The sequence below is a fragment of the Coptis chinensis genome, chromosome 3, assembly GCF_015680905.1.
Source record: "Coptis chinensis isolate HL-2020 chromosome 3, ASM1568090v1, whole genome shotgun sequence".
Classification (NCBI taxonomy): Eukaryota; Viridiplantae; Streptophyta; class Magnoliopsida; order Ranunculales; family Ranunculaceae; genus Coptis; species Coptis chinensis.
In genome coordinates, this window is record NC_141458.1 from 12,368,696 (window position 1) to 12,390,920 (window position 22,225).

The 22,225-nt window shown below is 32.5% G+C and overlaps 1 pseudogene; it reads left to right on the forward strand.

The window, feature by feature from the left end:
• The first annotated feature begins 17,790 nt into the window (after nt 1–17,790).
• Nucleotides 17,791–21,053, forward strand: LOC147507981 (deoxyhypusine hydroxylase-A-like; annotated as a pseudogene).
• Nucleotides 21,054–22,225: the final 1,172 nt, after the last annotated feature.

Sequence of the window (22,225 nt, forward strand, 5' to 3'; positions counted from 1 at the left end):
ATATTATGGAACTAGGATAACTTACTCTAGAGGTTGCACCTTATATATAATTTATGTACTATATTACCACAAAATTTATTAGATGTGATGAAGTTGTTGTAGTGTAGTGGTCATCATGCTTGCTTTACATGCAAGATGTCTCCAGTTCGAACCATGTATTTAACTTTTTTTTATATAGGTGTATAGAAGGAAAGAATGTTTCCTTATGATATGTATTTAGCATTGAATCATAGTGTTATAGAAATTGCATGTTTGAGACTTTTGAATCTAATGTGATCCAGAGAACCAAAGCTCATTCAAAATTTTGTTGAAGATCACGATTACTAGCTAATAGTTCATTCAATATGGTATTAAATATATAACGGTATTTTTTTTTTTTTTCCTCTGGTCTAACATAATATGCCTAACTAGGTCTGTTTTGATCGCCCTAATAGTTATAATAAATGTGCTGCAAATCTTTGACAATGTTCAACTCTTTAGAGCCATGATGAATTAACAATTGTATATATATTAAGTTTTTCCCTTCATTTGAATCTTTGTTCTATTATTTAGAAAAAAAAAATGCATAGATGAGTAACAAACTATACAAGAAATCAATCATTGGTGTATAAACTTTTTTTTTGCAAATTTGGGTAACGAAGTGTACAATGTTTTGCAACGTTGGGTTCTGTTTCACTTCCGTCAAGTTTTTTCACACGTGTCAAGTTTTTTCATACATGTCAGATTGCCACTAGATAGCCACATAGGAAAATAAGTGACACATAATTAGAGAAAAAAAAAACTTGACACATGTGAAAAAAGTGGACGGAAGTGAAGCAGAACCCAACGTTGCAAAACGTGGTACACTTCGTTACCCAAATTTGCTAAAAAAAAGTTTATATACCAATGTTTGATTTCGTGTATAGTTTGTTACCCATCTATGCATTTTTTTTCTATTATATTTACTAATAATACAACATAGAGTTTGGTAATTCACAGTACAATTTTGTGTCCATGCTCGACTTTGTTTGGCTTTGCAATTTGGAATTTAAGAATTGACTTTTGTCAACTTAAGCTTAATTTTGTTCACATGGCTTGGTTAAGAAGGATGTCATAGTTATTAAGATCGGTAACCAAGTAATCTCAATTGTAAAGTTCCTTGAGAAGATGGGACGCAAATCAATTTATGTTGCATAGCGAGTGTCAGTATTTAGACGTGTAACATTATTATATTTTGTTATGTAGAGTAGTATTCACTGATCTACATTGATAAATCTTATATTCTTATATTGTGGTTCAGTAGTTTATGAATATTTGAAGACTTCACAAAGTTAGTTGCTTTCTTCCAGTCAGATGTAGATGATTGTTCTGCACCTGCTGACACGACTTCTCTGCCCTGAATGGAGAAGATGAGTTGGACAAAACCATATTGTACAAGATCATGTAGGTCAACCACTTTGGACATGGCAGAAGGACCAATGATTCAAGTACGTAAATAACTGTAAAATCTATAACTTTTACCTATGTATCTTATGGTTATTGAATCTATTATCAACTTTCTCATCTATATTCATTTGTCCCATACTTTTATAGTTTGCATTTCAAAAAGTTACTTCACATCGTTAGTGTAAGTGTATTAATGCATATAATTAGAATGTGGTTCGTACAAGTATTGAGGTGAAGTTAATGATGATGTTTGTGGTGGCTTTTGTTGTTCGAGTATCATCAAAATGGAGAACTTTTAGGACTTCAACTCATATAGGATCCATACATATATAAGTTCACAATATAGAGGTTTCTTTGTGTAGGACAAAAAATCCTTAAGAAAAGGGAAAAGAAGGATGGGAGGGACTTGACATTTGATAATCAAAAGAATGGAAACCAAAGTAATACTAAGGACTAGGACAAGCTACACATAAAAAAGAAGAAAATGTAACTATCCTGTATTTCTGTGAATTATTGTATATTTGAGTATTGAAACCCTCAACCTAAAAACTTGAGATGCAAACTTGCTTACCACATACGAAGACAAATTGGATAATCAGCTAAGACCATAGAAAAAAGATCTTTCTCTCATCAATTTTAAACTAATAATATACTTTGTTCTAAAAGAAACAAAACAGCCTTAAAAGTAGAACAATGTCATCAATTAATTTTTTACATGTTAGTAAATATTGTTTGTCTTCTTTGTAATTGGAGTTTAGATTTTGGTTGACATATTTACTAGCTTAGAAAAAAAAAAGTAGCAGGTTGGAAGAGTAATGGGAGAGTAAAATACGAGAAAGATAGAGTAGCAGAAGAAAGTAGGAGAGAGACAAGATATTACGTAAGAGAGAGAAAGTGTGTGCACTGGACTAATGAATAATACTTCCTTAATCCAAATATTAAAAGTTAAGTAGATTATTAGTTTATGTGTTAATAAACCATTGGAACAAATAGCTAAGATCCCACCTCTTCCAATTGTGCATAATGTCAACTGATCGATAATTAGAAAATCATACCAATTATTTTATGTGAACTAATCCTGTTTAAATTATATGCCAATAGATACTTCGTTCTTGGGATTGGCAAATTTCTTCCCTTTGAAGAGGGCCATGATTGTACCTCTTTAACCGTTGCTATGTAAAGCTTCACAGATGGTTTTGTATCTCCCGCAATCTCTGAAAGTTAGGTATGTCAAACTTATTTTCAGGAATCACAATGCCGATCGATTGGGTGTGTATGATCAAGGGACTCTGGCTGAGTGCCCATTCTATATTCATAATGTCGTTCCTTCACCCCTTGGTTTTGTTACTATTATGGCCTAGCTTGGGAAGATTGTTTGCGTTATTTTCTGCAGGCTGCAGCTTCTCTGGAGATTGAGAGCTTGCTTGAGTTAGCATGGCAGAGGGTGAAAGACACCGCAGCAAACTGTTTCACACTTTCACACTAATGACCAGCAACAACGCAAGTTTTTACTTTTTAATGGATTTTGCTCAACGTTCTATGTTTGTAACTTTGTTTAATAGCCATAACAAATTATTGGCACTAAGAACTTTGATCAATTAATTTACTGTATGAGTTTCAATATAGTTTGGTAGCAAGATTTTTGATACATAATAATAAAATGAAAAAAATTATATAAAAAGGGTCCCCGTTCGTTAAATGGGTCCAAAAAGGAAAGGAACTTAGAATGGTGCCCTTTGTGCATTGAACAAAAAGAAGGCTATGGTGCTCAATAGTTCCATAGACACACTGTTTGGAAGCCTCCGAGTTATGTAGTCTACCCATAAATGTTTAGGAAGGTATAGATCGACATAATGCTATCTTCATTTGGATTTCAATTTAAGAATCACCCGGTAGTGTATTTGGAGTGCTTGGGTTTAGCTAAAACATTTTCTTTTGCTTGAGGTTTATATACATACCATTGCTATGATAACTGATATGCTTTCTACATCTATTTTGGTTGAGCTTTGTGTGTTAGAATGTTAATTTAAACTGTCAATTTGGCATTATAAGCTCCATTGATTGATTATCAGTATTGACAGGGTTTAACTGATAAGAAAATATGTTTGCACCAAAGGCAAATGCATCATAGGATGCAGAGTGGAAGATTTATGTATCATATCACCAAGGAGATCGAGCATATTGTTCCCTTGCACTTCTAATATGTGGTTCGTATAATATGACTTTACGTATTAAGTTTTGTATATAATTCGTATAGTGTAATTAGTTTAAAGCAAGATACTAACATTTTATTATATTAACATCTCTATAAACATGTCAATGGTTATATACAATAGACTGTGTGAGCTGAGTTTTTAAAAATTTTAACAACCCTTTTTTTAACACAAACCATGGGTCATAATGAGTAGAATCTGCCGATAGGTCTCTCTTTTTGCCCTATTGAACCACGAACCACTTATGAGCTTTTCCACAACATCAAGAGAAAGAAAGGAGGGAAAACATTAGGTTAATGTTGCAACAAGCATTATAACTAATGTATGATGAAAATAGCAACACACATCTTTTTGTTTGGAGGAACACATGATACAAGATCTCTTTTTGGAAAAAAATATATATAAGGCAATTGTAACATACTATGTAACATATTGTTCATATATCCTAGAGAAGGTGATTTAACCCCTTGGGAACTATTAAAATGCGCCTATATTTTGGTTATGTGTATTCTTATTTGAGAATGAAGCACTAAAATGTTAGCTATACACAAAATTCTGATTAGTGATTACAATCAATATTCGCCCTTCCATGTATGAGGATTCACAATTTTATTCCTTTCTTGCAGGTTACATGATAAATTCTCCAGGTTGTGTATAATAATATTTTTGGAAGAGAATCCCTTCCCAAATATATGTGCGGTGCGCTACCATATATGCCTCTAGATCAAAGATCAACCTATGGAGCACACTTTTTGAACAGTGAGATGCTTGATTGAGGGTTTTGCATAACAGGCCATGGATCCATGATCATAGAATGGGGTGGAAACTATGCTATCTAAGTCGACTATGATTTAAATTGGTCGACATGGCTTGGCAAGTTTCATTAGTTATAAGTCCCCATCATAAGTTCATCTAGAAGTACTATCATTTGGAAAAACAAATTAACAAATGTATGAATATATTGGAAATGATGTTATAAGTAACAATTTTCAATCCCTTTTGTTATTATTACTTAAATCTCATATATAATATTTCAACTACTTGGTATGCTATTTTATTGTTTATTACTTTATTATTTCTTACCTTCGATTCATTTTTCTCTTGCATAATTAGCTCATGCCTCATGGTAATCCTGACTATTAACAATAATACTTAGATGCGTTTGAGCTTATTCTATCGAAGCAATAACCAATATTTTACTTTGAGGTTATTCTTTCCAAACAATAACAAACTTTATACTTCAGCTTAGCTAACAAATTTTAGTGGTAACTATGATTATAGTGTCTGTCTTTTTTGTTATTTATATAGTTATCGGTAGAGCCTTTGTTTTGGTGCGAGTAAGGTTACTGAATAAATATAATATGCATATTGTGAATCAACGGGCATTATAATTCGCCATGATTACTTCATATAAGGGTTACTGAATAAACATAATATGCATATTGTGAATCAATGGACATTAAAACTCACCAAGATTACTTCATATTTTGACAAGATCTTACTTTATAATTCTGTGTGATATTTGGAGACATTTCCTTGGGTTGAAAACAAATACCTAAATTTTGTAAGTATGCAATATGGGCTAAGTTTGTAAATCAAAGGACTTTGGGCTGAGATATTATTTGAACTAATTTTGTAAGTATGCAGTATGGGCTTTGTTTGAAGTGGACTTACTTCAAAATGAAAATTCAATAGGCTTTATTTGAGTTGGACATTAGTGACATTACTTCCCATGGAAAATCCAAAAGGTAGGGCATTTTATCAAATTTGGCCTTTAAATGAACTATGGGCTTTAGTTAATTGTATAAGTAGAAGTTGGGCTTCAAAAAAATAAACTGCAAAGAAAAGAAAAAAAAATATTAAAAAAAAAAACACTATTTGTTTAATATAATTTTTTTTTAAATATACAAAAAATTAGACTTCAAAAAAATATGAAGAGGTAAATTTCAAAAAAATTGTAAAAGTAAAAATAAATTAATATCACTTTGTTTTTTAGTATCTTCATGCAAAAATTGATTTTATTTAACGGACTCCGTTCCCATTGAATAAAAAAAAAGCCTTTTTAGTTTATGGTTAAAAAATTTATTGTATGAGTTTCAATATACTTTGGAAATAATATTTTTAATACATAATAATAAATTTCAGTGTTTTTAATATGATAGTTTTGAAATTGGGCAAAATTTCTATGGGATAGGGAGGTGAATATATTTTGAGAATAGACAAAAGATATTTAAATAAATCTGGGGAGGTGTGACTAATTATTATTCCCTCCAATTTTTTACACCAATGATTGATTTCTTGTATAGTTTGTTACTCATCTATGCATTTTTTTTTCTAAATAATAGGACAAAGATTCAAATGAAGGGAAAAACTTAATATATATACAATTGTTAATTCATCATCGCTCTAAAGAGTTGAACATTGTCAAAGATTTGCAGCACATTGATTATAACTATTAGGGCGATCAAAACAGACCTAGTTAGGCATATTATGTTAGACCCAGAGGAAAAAAAAATACCATTTATATATTTAATACCATATTGAATGAACTATTAGCTAGTGAATGCGTGATCTTCAACAAAATTTTGAATGAGCTTTGGTTCTCCTGGATCACATTAGATTCAAAAGTCTCAAACATGCAATTTCTATAACACTATGATTCAATGCTAAATACATATCATAAGGAAACATTCTTTCCTTCTATACACCTATATCAAAAAAAGTTAAATACATGGTTCGAACTGGAGACATCTTGCATGTAAAGCAAGCATGATGACCACTACACTACAACAACTTCATCACATCTAATAAATTTTGTGGTAATATAGTACATAAATTATATATAAGGTGCAACCTCTAGAGTAAGTTATCCTAGTTCCATAATATAACAATGTTCCAAGTTATACATAGGTATCTAATGATAGTTCTTTGAAAGTGTGAATCTTAGATAGGAACCATAATTTTTAGCGGCCCTGATTTGTTTTTCTTGGGTGACCCTAGAGTATATGTATAACTTAGGAAAATGTGCAAATTTATTCTAAATCTTACATGAAGAAAAACCTTTGAGTGGAGAGTTGTTATGGATTCATTCCCTTTGTGTTAGAGGTAGAGAGGCCAAGCACTAACCTGCAAAGTTGCTGGTGCATTAGTGCTAAAATCCAAATCCATAATGAGCAAGAGCCAGTCCTATTATACACAATGCAACAATGACAATATATAGTTAGACAAACCCAATACATATACCAGTGTCATATCGAGAACAAAAGAGTAAGCATAGAAAAAACACTTATTTTTTCATTACAAAAATTTGATAACAAATTATATAGATGTTATCTTTTGAGAAAGAAGCTTCTAAGAGTTCTAAGCATCTATAGAATTGTAAACAATTAGGTAGTGTCCAACACACTGAAGTAGATCCCTAACGAACTAAAAAACGTATTTGTTGCCTATGATAGCTTATATGTAAACCAAGTTGTTTGAGAGGTTATTTTAGGATAGATTCTTCAATGAAGGAAGCATATACTTTCTTTGTGTGAAAAATGAACAATATAATTTCTATCTTCAATTTGTTCAATAAGAATTAGGGGGTATTATATATTTACATCTATGAATAAAAAAAGAGGTTTAAATGTTGATCCTTATTAACCCTAGCCGTCATTTCTTCCGGCAAGTTTTATCAAAAAGGAAAAACAAATGCTTCGATATGAATTTATCTTTCTATTAGGCTCCCAAACTTGGTCTTAATGTGTCAATGTCTAAATGCATGCTTAACTAACCTTTCAGCTCAAGAACCTTATACTAATGTTCTTTTTTTGTCCATCCTAAAACGTGTCAATGAACTTGAGTTGAGATCTTCGTACTGCCTTTCTAAGGGCAACATTTGAGTTAACTACCCAATACTACATTTTAGTATTTCTTTATCTCTATGCCTTGTTAATGAATTTGTGTTGTTGCTCACAATTGTCTTACCACATGACAAATAGAACCCCAGTTAATGTTGAATATGAATCATAGACTATTTTAAATATTGTTTCCAGTTTAGTAATTATTTAAATTTGTAGTAATAATCAAAAAAATTATGTTTTGTAATTCATTGAGAAAATGACAGCATATGGATATAAACTTTCACCTCATAATGTGTTTGTAGTACTTTCAGGATTCCAAATTCAATGATTTCAAAAAATTTGAAGACCACCATCGAACATTCTGACAAATTACTAAAGAGATGGTAAACACTTTCGTGTATTTTTTGATCAGTTGCATAAAAGCAACAGTCTTCTCTCTTGAACTAATTACCTGTTATGATCTTGCGCATTTTCTCTCTCCTCACCATATGCCTCTATTTTCTTAACAGATAAATATTAGAGACTCCTAAAAAATACGGTGAGTTTGTAAATTAGAGAAACCTCCCCCCATTTGTTACTTTCTCCTTCATTTTAATCCAAATTATTAACACCTCCCCAAATTATGCATTTTGGTTTTTTCTATAATCTATATCAAACCTTCCCAAATCATGCATTTTGATTTTTTCTATAATCTATATAAATCCTCTTTCTTATTGGTATAGGATATTTGATCTATTGTACCTGCATTTGTATTAGGATATGGCACTTGGTTGTTGTTTGGAAAGTGTGAGAAGTGGTGCGTCGATGGCGAAATGAACAAAGACCCATTGTGATTAACTAAATTAAATGGTGCACACAATTTTAGTTTCAAAAGATATGCATACCTCTAAATATTCTGAATATTTTTCTCAGAAATGGACTTGACAGATGTTGTAGTTTTCCTTATTTCAATTTTTGTGCACTTAAAACAATAAAAATAAGGGGAGTTAACATGATAAACAACAAAGTGACTACTCTAAAAAGTTTAAAGAGAGATCAACTACTATATACCTACAACTACACTAAAAGGTTACCTGACCAATGCTTTCAGACTCAGAATCTTATCAAGAATGTAGCACCTAATTGTTTCACACAATCATTATCTTTTCTATTTGGTATCTACATTTGGCATTGAAGGTAAGCCTGAGGGCATTATAACTTGTAAGTTCGCATGTAAAATATATCCACTGGTTTCCTAAATCAATTCGGATTTTCTACTAATATCTCAGAATTACCTGACATTTTTTCATTGAGTATTGCACTACTTGACATCTTGTCCACAGCTCTAACAGTAGTAGAATATTTTTTTTTTTACATGAACAAAAATACTATCTATGGTCACCAAACCCAGTTGAAAGAGTTGGAAGTCTTCAAAAATAGTTTCACTACTTGTCGAGCATCCCCTTCGAAAGTAACAACTTCCATTCTACTTTGCCTAGCTACATTGACTGTTAGTCTCATTTTTCCAATGAATTAAGTTGTGAGTAGAGACATTACGCAACTTGTAGTAGCTCTAACAGTAATATATCTTTGAGTTCCCTATCCGCTGAATAGAAGAGCTTTGTTTGTACGTTAGCACCTACAAAATTTGTGGGCATGCCTGTTTCTAAAGAGATTAGTAACTCGATAGTGTGCAAATGGGGTTTGAACCCCAGACCTCTGGTATCATCACCTAAAGGTTTTACCAACTAATCTAGCTGACACTTACAATTGAAATGGGATACCATAAGTGAAAAGAACAATTGTAAACAACAGCAGGAAATAAAAGACAATAATAAAAAGTAAACACCCTTATTAGATTTTACCAAGTGATACCATCAAACTTGAAAATTGGTTTGAAAGGGTCACCATGGTTTGAAAGAAAATTTTAAAAATTGGGGGGGGCGGAAACAAAAGCTTACATCCTTAGAAAATTTTTAGTACTGTGTGTTGTGTCCATGCCATTACTATTACTCCAATGTTTCCAACGTGCATTTCTAATTAATCAATGTCCTTACCATGCATACTATGATAACTTAAGTTGTCAAGGCACCTACACTAACTTACAATCCCCTTGCAACTTATGCTGTTAAGGTACCTTCTAATAAATGAAAAACCAAACCAAGGCAACTTTGACAATAAGCATATTATCCAAAATAAGAACAAAATCTGTATAAAGCAAAAATCCATCCATCTACTAATGAATAAGGTATCTGTTTACATGTTGTAAATCCATGCCCTGATGAAGAAGCAATACCTGCTACATGTGGTTTAAGGTTCATGCCAAACGTGGCAAGCTGCCGCCAATCAAATATCTCCTTGAGTCCCTTTACTACCACCACCCTGCGACATTAACAATTGAAATGATACTCCTAGGTCAGGGAATTGAACTTAATATAATAGGATCAAATTAAAATCTATCCACGTTAATGATAATCAATGGGAAGGAAAAATGTCGCTACCCCAATTAACAAAATCTCAAACCTCTACAGCAAGTTTAAACTCCAAAACCCAAATACGTAGTATTACCTTAATGCGAATTAGCAAAGCAGTCTCCCTAGCTTCATGTCATTGGTTCTGCAATAAATATTGGGATGGGAGGATAAAAAATGTTCATGGAGGTCTTGGGAAATGGCGGGTATGAGGGACAAAGTTTGGGTTTCCCAATTCCATTTTTCAGTGCATTATTTAAATAGTAGACTGAAAAGACTCATAAGAAGTGTTTAAGATGTTCTACTTTTTTTAATGGGAGTTATGAGAGATCTGAAAAGGTGCGTTTCACTTCTTTAAAGTTCAAAGTGGGGAATAGAAGGTTTAGAAGATGAAGGCCTAACTTTTAGGTTACAATTATGAAAATTCATGAATGTATTATGAGATTTTATTATTCGACTTAATTGTGATCCCGATCCTTTGAATGTTATTGGAGAAAACAACAATAATATCACTTTGAACGTACTCGGTCAAATTCATTTGTTCATGAGATATGACTACTCTTAGTTTATTGCTATCAGTCCAATGAAATGATTTTCAAACTTAAATAGACATCAATGCCATCAAAGATGGTTGCCACAGTACAAAGCTTCCTATAAACAAAGAACCTTCCATTAGTACAATAATAGAATTGCAAAGATGAAATGAAGTTCACTATGAAAGTTTCCCAAAATTTGATAGCACTCACGCGTACATACACAAACAAAATGATAAACAAAAGTAGAGACGAATACAAAATTTTTTTATAGCCACCATCATATCCTAATCACCAAGATTGCAATAACAGACGATGAAGATGTTATAAGAAGTCCAATATAATTGTGTGCAGAGGCACCAAATTATTTGAACTTAAGGACATCAGTTGAAATGTTGTAGCTATGAACACCGCTCTCTTAATTACTTTCTAAAGTGCAACTCCTAAATCTCAACCTAATCCGACTTTGCCTTAACAATCCGAATTTACAACTCAATATCATTCGAAAGCCTAGGAAATGTATATGTAGTTTACAATGGATTTTTTTAAACTATACTGTCTATAATGGACATCTATATTCAAATATTTCCACTTCAATTGATTTCTAAAATCTTGGGAAATGAATACAGGATAACTACATATTATGGATCATTGGATCACAATATGTTTATTGGATCATAATTCAAGTTCCATGCATATTATCAGAATTCAGACATATGATAATAATCACAATATCCTTCAACTAATTGATGCTAAAGGTAGAGACAACTAAATAAACTAATTAATGCTAGAAAGAGACAACTAAAAGAAGACTAACCTAACAACTCAATAATGTCATATAAGAGGACACAACATAACAAATAACTTGTTCATAAAAAGGTTTCTTCGAAGCTAAGAACTCACCTATCAGTGACTCTTCATGAGCTATTGTTAAATCCTTTGCATTCAGTATTAGCTCCAAAACTGATTTTTGTAATGGTCCTAAACCCAAGAAACATTCGATCAAAATAAAATGTTTAGAGCAGTGAGCGAGATGTTTCGGTTATTGGAAATCCTTCTTTTTCAAATAGATTTGATAGATATGATATTGCAGCCATGGTTGAGGTTTTGTTTCTCCTTTGGGTTTTTAATTACCTATTTGCCCCCAATTTTGTTAATCAGCGAAGGACTCCTGCATATGTGTTTTCTTTGACTAAATATGATAAACTTCTCAAAATTTCCAAATCAGGCATTATTGATTTACACAAAAAGAAGGAAAAACAAATTTAACAACCTGATTTCAATTATACTTGATTTTGCAGAGATAAAAAATTACAATGAAGTTCTACTTTTATGAAAGTTGTTCAAATCTCAGTATCTCACTTAAGGCGACAATAAATTCATAGATAATAGTTTAGTATGTGGCTATTAAAATTGATATAAGTGGCTATTAGTGCCCTTTCTTATTTTCAAAAAATTTGACCCTAGCTAGTACCATTAAGAGTTTTAGTAATATTAAACATATTACACAAAAAAAAAAAAAAAAGGGCGGTACCTAGAATGAATAGGAGAAAGAAGCAATAATTGTGAGTTGAGTTTTTTGTTTTTGTTTTTCAGTTTTCTTCTTGACTACGAAAAAAGAAAAACAATATATTTATGTATGCAATAAATGAGAAAATACCTAAACAATAGTGGATGACATTGATCCTTCGCATTTGAATAACTCTGCAAAGGCGCATCTTTAACTGGAAACAAAAAAAAATAAAACCTGAAATCAAATGAACCTTGTTTAATGAAGTACAAAAATGGTTCCTCCAAATAAGAGCCCACAATACAATCAATGACTTATTCAAATATATAGAATTCAAGACAACCAAAACCTGTTTCCATGCATGAGTAGCACTGTCAAATCTAATCTATCAGTATCATTATTTGCAGAATAGGTATCATTTATCAAAGAGTCTAGGACAACAAATGATATACTAACATGTGTGAGTGATAATTGCCCTATTACATAGATATGCACCACATGGTATTCCCCTGAATTTGAGAACACTAATAGATGGATATGCACCACGGTATCTTTTCCCACAGAACATAATGCTAAAAGGGAAAACAACAAATAACTATTGAACACATGCCTAAAACACATACCCAAAAGAAGAAATAAGCGTAGTGTTACACTTTTAGTTTCAACTTAGCATAGTGTCGATTAAGATGAAACCAAATAACCTTATTACAAAATAAAACCAATCCGTCGAACGGGATTACATACTTCTTGTATGACCCTTAAAAAATTATTGATCAACAATGATAATTACTGACCAACACTATGCTACTCAACTTGATCAGGCTTAGATTGAAAGATCTTACTATCCATTGCAAAGAAATTCCCCTACCCAGGCAGAAAGCAAAATAATTTTTAATCTAAGCTTAACAAATGAAAGATAAGAAGAACAGTAAAGAGAATAAAATATGTGACCGTTGAAGAAATCAACATACAATTCCAAGTGATTATACTACACATGATTTTGGTTACACATGATTTAGGTAAGCTCTAATCATAAAAATTCTAAACAGTGAAATATAAAAATACAAAACTAATAAGAGTTTCACACTATTAAAATGGGTGTCATCCAATGACAACGCGATTGCATGTAAAACCTAATATCAAAAGGAAGGAATCAATTGTACAAAAAAAACTTAGTCTTGATTTGTCATACATTTCCATTTAAAGTGGCTTTTACTTAGTTACCAACTTTCGATTTTTTGCCTATACCTGATAGTCACTAAAATTAATCAAGGTACACAAATAACCTGGCGGGGAAACAAAAATTACATGCGCTAGAAGCCATTAGTGGTTCTGGCATTGGATATTCAATTTTGAAACTGAAAAATAATACAAAGCTTTTTCCATCACCCGAGTTAAGCTTATATAAGCACAGTACAACAATACCAACGACCAACAAAACTAATAGTGATGTTGTTTTTCCTTTTATTTTTGCTCTTCTTGCAACAACATAAATAATCCAACAAATAACTGAGTCCTTAGCATCAATCACTTGGACTGGCCAGTAAATTTCTCCACCACTCACATACTTATTTTCATCATGTTGAAAATGACTCAATTCAACAAATTCAGAAAATAAGAACCCCCATATATCAAAAAATAAATAAAATTATTAAAACGAAACAAATAAGAAGACAATTAACATTTCGTGTAAAAAAGCTTATCAACCATGAATAGATAAGAAGACAATGAAGACATCTTACTTGATAGAATAGGAAGACATGATAGGTTGATAGGCATGAATACCTGGTGATGAAGAAGAGGTTGAGCTTCCCAGAAAAATCAGACCAAGAAAACCCACCTCTTGAACGAATTGATTACTGTATAATAATCCCTTTTTCTACAAAAACCAAAATAAAAAATCATTAAAACAACACAAAAAATGAAAATCATGATGAGATATCATCAATTACAGTCATCATATCATTACAAAATTTTGAATCAAGGCTATCAATAGTCCAAACTATTTTCGAATACAATGAGATTTCACACCTGTCAAATCTTTCCTCTTGTTAGTTCTTAAAGTTGTGATAAAGAGAGAAGGTAGATGTTGTTAGTTGAAACTCATAACTGAAGTAAATCAAGTGAAGAAGATTAAAAAAAAAAATACCCGTAAATATTCGACATAAAGTGAAAGAGATTGGCTTGAGAATGGAGACCGAGGGATTGAAAAGAATGGCTTCGTTGTTTGTTTTTTGGTTGGCAAATGGAGGCTTCGTGGGTTTTGGTTGTAAAGCATGAGAAAGAAAACTCTTTTTTCAAAGAGAAGAAATATGGGTTTAGTGTTTTTTTTTTGCCCGTCAGATTTGGTAGGTTTAAGTACTAAGACTTAATTTCTAAATTAAATCTATTTCTAAAAGAATGCAATGTACAAATGAATGGTCTGCATAAACACTCGGTCAAATTCTATAAAGAAGCAATTGATGGTATGATTATGCAAAAAAAAAAATCCACAAAGACTATTATTGTAATATATGAGCATTTGAAATATATATTAGAATATCAAACAAATCAAATGGCCAAAATTTATCAATTTGACAAAATTCCAAGCAACTTTATTTCAATTCCATGTTCAACCCAGTAGAACGGAAATAAAATTACTTGACGAAGTAAAATATGTATGAAATTATAAATTGAAACATAACTACGCAATTAAGGTGGGTAAGCAAATTCAAAATCACGCTGTGACGATGGTTATATTACCTACATACAGTGTGTATCTAAAATGAGATATTCCATAGTTCCATTTGATAAGTACTCATGCACAACGGAAAACCAAAGAAATTGAGCAAATATAACAATGAAAGAGGAAGAAATTGAGAGAAGAAGGAAGAGTAGAACCCTTGAGAAGTGAGTCAACATTTTTTGAGCAACCCACAAATGAATCAAGTAGGAGCCCATCATAGAAAGAGTAGCTAATGCTTCAATTCTAAAAGAAGTAATCAGTTCATCAATTAAAATTGATATATTGGATATGGCTGCAAGCAACTTAAGTGAATCCACTACCTATACACACAATTACTTAAAGCAACATACTATTGTTCTCTTTTTGAATCCTTAATACACAATGTCCCCCTAATAACAACACTTGAATGCGTTATCCAACATATTTGCATCTTGGGAATAATATAATCAACGGCCAAACATTGACACGCTCTATATAGAATAAAAAGTAGGCAAATAACAAAAGTAAGAACCAAAAAGAGGGCTCAAAGTGAATGAAACAAATTGTTTGAATAAAAAATTTATCTATTTCACTCAGACATAACATACCTTAGGAATGTCTTTTGCATTATAAGTTTATAACCGACAATTCCACAAAATTGGAATTGTTCCTGTGGCCAAGGAGCTAGCTAAACTGCAAAAGTCATAAGATAAAACTTGATTAGGCCAAACATTAACGCACTCCATAAAATGAAATAGGTAGATGGTAAAAAGAGTTAAAGGAATAATTGATAAAGAGATTAATTAGTGAAAGAAACTTATCGTAATAGAACCTAATAAAACAAAACATCAGGATTCAATTGATTAGAATTAAAATGAAAAATAAAAACACCAAAACCTGTCTATTAAAAATAATTTGTAGTTGGTTTGTCTCATGGTACTGAATAAAAACGTATGCTAGTGTCCCCTAAATACCATGAGTTGCAGCAGCATCTACTGAAAAGTGCTTCATCATTCGCAAAATACCCTCCTTTTTCCCTTTCTTTGTTGCCACTAATATAGTAAGTTTGTTAGTTGTATCGAGAGACCTACAACTTAGCACAAATAATATAAAATTCATGTTATAAGATGACGTTCAATATTGATGCCCGACTCACTAAAATTCTGAGCTGGAAGAAGATGAACTTCTCTTTAAATGATATAAACACTTTGAAAGATCAGCAGGGTGGTCAATTTATCAACTATACCATTATCTGACTTACCCCTACTAATAGTTGCACTTTGACAGTTGGAAATACCCCCTAAAACGAAGATCCAACGCGGTTTCAATCTTTGTGGCAAGCATCCGATGAGAGACTCACTACAGACAATATTCTAGGTCCAAGGATGTATAGCTCATTGACAAAAGTTTATCCATGTCCAAAGGGAAGTCTCTAAATTTCTAGATGGTGTCATGAGAAGCCATGGTGTTGGTTTGAGCAAAAATGAAAAGGATGTGAAGGTTGGTGCAAATTGAATTAGTTATGTGCGAGTATTTATGTTGTTGCGACTAACAAAGCCTTTTTCGTGGCGTTCTTCAATCCAACTATGCAATCATAGTTAGAAAATCCAATATCAACTTTGAGGGGCAGCTAATTCATACATTGAAGAAAGCAACTTCAGTAGCTTTAAATCTCAAAGAAAATCCACACCATACGGAAAATCACTAATCACCAAAAATTCCACATAGATGTAAAGGAGTTTCCAAAACATAATATGCAACACATGAGAAGCAGTATTAAGGAAATAACACCAATATTAAAGAAAAAATACGCAAATTATCTAACAGGAATATTAGGATGAACGTATGGTTGAATATTCGACCTGTCATATCATCCTGTTCACGTAATCATGTCATCTCATTGCCTTTTCCAATTGAATCCATCTAGGAAAGAAGAACCTGACACAAAAGAGTCAATGAAAACCATTCACGAAGGATGACAAATATGAAATAAGTGAAAATCAAAGTATATCAATTGCGCAAAAACAGAAGCTATTGCAATTAGTCCAAGATTCAATTTTTTCGCATTATTTAATTTATTGCATTTACAAGTGTAAAGGAGAAACGAAGGGTAAAGGAGTGCAAACCACATCAATAGCTAAGCACATTTTTCAAATGTAAGAACAAATCTCGGAAAGGAAAGGGAGATCAGTGTAAGCATTAGGTATTATAATGACTATAAGGAAGCATACAATACCATTATCAAGTACGCATAACATATAAATGGATCATCAATCTAATATATTATCCTTAGTGGACTTTGCGCAATCCCAATATGATTCTTAAAATCCAAAAATTGACGTGTTCAAATGTTCCAAATAGGCCTTTTCATGAGGTAATATTCAAATGGCAATAGTTATTATTTCTCTCTGGAGGAATTATCAATGGCTGTGGGCCTCTAGAAGGTACACAAAAAGTGGGCATATATTTCCCTTTAGAGTATGCATCGTAATAATGAAGAAATGAATACTAACACTTTACACCCTACATTATATTGCTGAAATGAAGCAACATTATCCCAACTCAAAAGCATAGATCATTACCTCAAGCCCTCAAGTAAAACATAATGTAATGATGTGTGTGTCCATACCTCGACATCAAAAGGTGAGATGCCTCAAAATACTAATTGTATCGAGTCAAAGACAGAGCGGATGTTTTAAACTATATGATATTTTGAAGCAAACAAAGCCCAAATCTTAGAGGTAGACCTATCCATAATGCTCTTTAGCAAAACACATAAGCTGATGAATACAAATTTTACATGATAGTGTATGCTAAAAATCAATTTATAACAGAATTATTTACCTAATTTAACTGTCGTTTGGCATATGCCCACCAATCAACTTGGGCAAAAATGAATTTTACAACGATTATCCTTGTTAGAATGTAACCGTCTTGATAACATCAAATCAACAAAAGTTGTCAAACATGAAAAATCTATTAAAACTTGGCATAATCACAGTAAGTAGTGCTAATGGAAAAAAATCAAAGAAAATATTAAAGCTAAAAATGATCTCAATGATGATAAAATTCTACAATGATCACCTGCTAATTAGAAGTTCTAGATTGGAATGGCCATGCATGATACAGTAACCATTTCTGTTTATCAAAACAAAGGCAAAGAACTTCCTATTCCAGAAGAAGCAGACATTCAAGGGATAGAAATAAAGGTTTTGGGTTTTAGAACTACTATTGTCTCTTTGATCCTGGTCAACGTGTCCAGGTTTTGTTGAGCCAAATGAGTTTCGTCTCTTCCCATTTTTAGAGTCCCTCGGTATTGCCCTGTACTACTTCTTGCACCAGAATCGTGGTTTGGATTTGATGGGGACTTCTTTCCTGCTGACAGTATCTCACTTTTATCTTCTTCCCTACCAAGCCAGAGTTCTATCCAAATAAAAATAAAAAACTAAAGCTTTAAACCCCCACTTACAATGAAGAAGAAGACACCAATGTCGTTCCAGGCAGTTCAATCAAGTACGCATTTTTTTAATCTTCAATTTCGGTGGTTGTATGTTACAATTTAAGTTTGAAGGTTGTCCTTATCATACTTAACATGTTTGCACTTTTGTAAAATGTTAGTGCAGAAGTGTGGAAGATACAAAGTGGTAATTAAATTGATGTATTTTGGATTTTAAACAACAGAAGTCGATCAATTAAAAGAAACAAGTTTAACCAACCACGTGCGAATACATATGTATATAAACTTTGGTGGATCAACGAATTCTACTTTTCTATTATATTGTATAGGTTCGAGAGTTAGAGAAACAGATGGACAAGCTGATCGAGTTACTTCAAAAACTTTAGGTATTAGAATGTCCATTTCTGTTCTGGTGATGCAGTTAGAAATAGTACCTTTATTAAGAGTTGGCAGGGTACAAAGAAATTGTTATGTTATTGTGTATTAAAAATTCCGTTAGACATGGCTTTTGGAAATGGAGTTATTGATAAACTATATATGTACTGAATCTGGACACAAACATCGAATTGTGATGATATAATCACAAGAGCTTTCCTACTATCTTCTCTATTTCTTGGCTTCACACTTTGGGATTGGAGATCCTAAAAAGCTCTATCTTCAATTCATTGGATTCTACTTTCTAAATCAAAGGTAATCATTCCAAAGTGTTGATATTTGTGACTTTCAATTTGTTGAAGTTGCCTTCGGCTCTTAGTGGTGCTAATGATTCTGTTTTGATTGCTAGATGGAGTGGGTATTGGAATTATAGACATCAGGTAATACCCATGTTTTTAATTACCTTGAATTTCCATATTATATATATATTGTAAGATTGTTGAAGCAGCGCTATTGTTTTATTGCAATATTGCATTAACTGAAAACCATACAATGCGTCTCGAGTAATATTATTGAATTTCAGTTATTAAAAAAAATTCCGACTTATATTTCCTTTCATAATTTTTTTTTGATGATTTAAATTATTTTGAGTTTTTGTTTAATGAAGGTTCCAATTTTTTTTCGTTCAACTTTCAAGCTGTATAGTGAACTTAATTTCGATAATAGTCATTGGATTATGTACTGTATGTATTCTCTTATAAAACTACAATTCAATTGTTTGATTAAGTTGCCTAATTTTCATGGGAGAATATACCAATTAATATATTGATTCGTTGAACTTTTATGGAACACAAGCCAAACTAAGTTACACTCCTTCCACATTTGGATTACCTTTATTGGTCAATCAAAGCACTCTCTAAACCAAAAGTCAATGTACTCATTTTTTCCTTTTAGCTTCCTTCCGTTTTTTCTTTTGTTGTCTCTTTTAAGTGATGGTTGCTTTAGTATGTATTCTTTTTAAGACCATTTTAAACGGACACTACCAGACCCTTTCTATTTCTCTTCTCAACCATACCTAAAGCTTAATTTTAAGCTAAGTACATATTTGTTGGTATTTAGTTGTTGCTGTTGTTTCATGAAGTACAGTGTAAGATTGGTTCATTGTTTGCATATTCTCTCTCCTCACCATATCGCTATATTTTTCCAAACCGGACAATATTAGTGGCTCCTAAAAAAAAGGATGTGCTGAAAATTAGAAACACCTCCCTAGATTTGTTAATTTCTCCTTCACTTATTTATATTACTTTAACCTCCCCAAATTCCAAATAAATAAAACCCACCATAGCCTTACACACACATAAGGAAGAAATAACAAAAATAAAATAATAAAAAAAAAAAAAAAAAAAAAAAATTGGCGTTGGCAAAAACCTTCGAATCATCACCCGAAATCGAAAAGTTCCTCTGCGAAAAATTACTCGACCAAACTCAACCAATATCAGAACGGTTTAGAGCTTTGTTCTCACTTCGTAATCTACATGGCTCTAGACCACGTAAAGCACTTATTCTTGCAACTAGAGATTCTTCAAATTTGCTTGCCCATAAGGCCAGGGGCGGATCTATGACTTGGCTGGCCTGGGATGTAACCCCCCCGACTTTGCTCAAAAAACAATTTTATAGTGGTAACTATTCATAATTTATACCCCAAAAAAATCTTTAAAAAAATAGCAGTGTGAATTAGTTCTTGTAACCCCCCTTGGTGGAGAATCTTGCATCCGCCCCTGCATTAGGCAGCGTTTGCATTAGGTCAAATGCAAGATGCGGAAGCGATTCCTGCTTTAGAAAAGGTTCTTCAGGATCTTTCTTTACACCCCATTGTCCGCCACGAGGTTACTGAAGCTCTTGGGGCATTTGGTTTGGAAGGTAATATTCCCCTTCTGGAAAAGACATTGGTGTCAGATCCTACTTAGGAGGTGAGAGAAACATGTGAGTTGGCTCTTGAAAGAATAGAGCAACAGAAGAATGTTTGTCACAATGAGGATTCAACAAAAGAGGTAGCATCACCGTTTCTTTTTGTTGATCAAGCCACACCTACTTCTTGCTGTTCTTCTATATATCAACTAAGGGAAGTTCTTCTGGACGAAGAGAGAGGCATGTATCAGCGATATGCGGCTCTCTTTGCTCTTTGAAATCGTTGTGAAAATGTAGTTGTTTTGTGCCATAGTTGATTCGTTAGGTGCTAGAAGGGCTCTTTTGCAACATGAGGTAGCATATGTCTTAGGCCAGCTTCAAAATAAAGCTGCCACTGCTGCCCTTTCTAAAGTACTGAAGAATGTTAGTGAGCATCCGATGGTTAGACATGAAGCAGCTGAAGCACTTGGATCAATTGCAAATAGCCAAAGTGTCGAGCTTCCTGAGGAGTTTGCAAAGGATGTTGAACCCATTGTCTCCCAAAGTTGTGAAGTTGCTCTCAGAATGTTGGAGTTTGAAAGATTTGGAAAGTCCTTTGAGTATCTCTTCATGCAGACACCTCAGGTGCAATAACTTGCTCTATTAGACTTTGATGCCTTGCCTTTTTTTTTATCAGTCAAATGGCAGTAGTGTGTCATTTACTAGGCATGTGTCAACCAAATTTAGCTAGGTTGAGTAATATGCGACTTCGCGTCTACCCACCCATGGGACGCTTGCAATTGATTTTCATATTGGGATTATTTTTAAGTGCCTTTTTGAGAGGAACTTTTCAAATGTACTCTTCAACTTTCTCCCTTCAATTCGTGTGATTAATATGTATAAAGCTACAATTTTTTGAAAAAACAAAAGAAAAAAAATTCCCAAACCCTCGCCTTACGTACAAAAGAAACAATAAAAAGAAAAAAGAAAAATTAAACCCAAAAATACAAGGTTGTTCCTCCGTGTTCTTTCAATGACGCAAAAATTGGAAAATTAAATTAGATGTTTTTTTACTTTTTTTTAGCGATTTTCTTCACGCCAATCCTCCTCAGGAGTCTTTTGCGGCCTTGATGTCTCTCTCCATCACAAGTGCTTTCTCTATGTGCTTTTTCTACTGTTTTGTTTTCTTTAATTAATTAATTTATTTATTATTATTATTATTATTATTATTATTATTATTATTTTGATTTAATTAATGTGTTAAGAGTTAAATTTCAATTGACTATTTCAGTTTTGCCGATTGAGTAAAGTGGTTGATGATACATTGATTGACTATAAGTAACATATTATGAGCACTCACTTAAATAAGTGCTCATGGCTACACCATTCATCGTCTTGGAATTAACCCATGTTGCCCTGTTATAACTTGAAAAATTATTGGGACTTAGATTATATCTATCCATCAGTAGAAAGCATGAAAGTTAGATATCTATGTTCAATGGAATTTTCTTTGGGGTAAAAGGTATATATGCTACAATATTTTCCTTACTCAACCATGCTTTATGTGGTAAAACCTTGCATATTATCACCTGCATACTATCATTATGGCTTTAAACCTTGCGTATTTTGTATTGGATATGACTGCATGAACATGTATTAAGCAATGGAAAGGTTTATATATGTGCATATCAGGTAGACATGAAGTAACAATTGTTCCAATTAACATGCTTATACTATCGTTAAAAGAAAATTGAGTCGTTAAATTAAATCTTATGGGTTCTACTTTTTTAGTTGCTTCGCAAAGAAATCTAGCAAAGTATCCAATA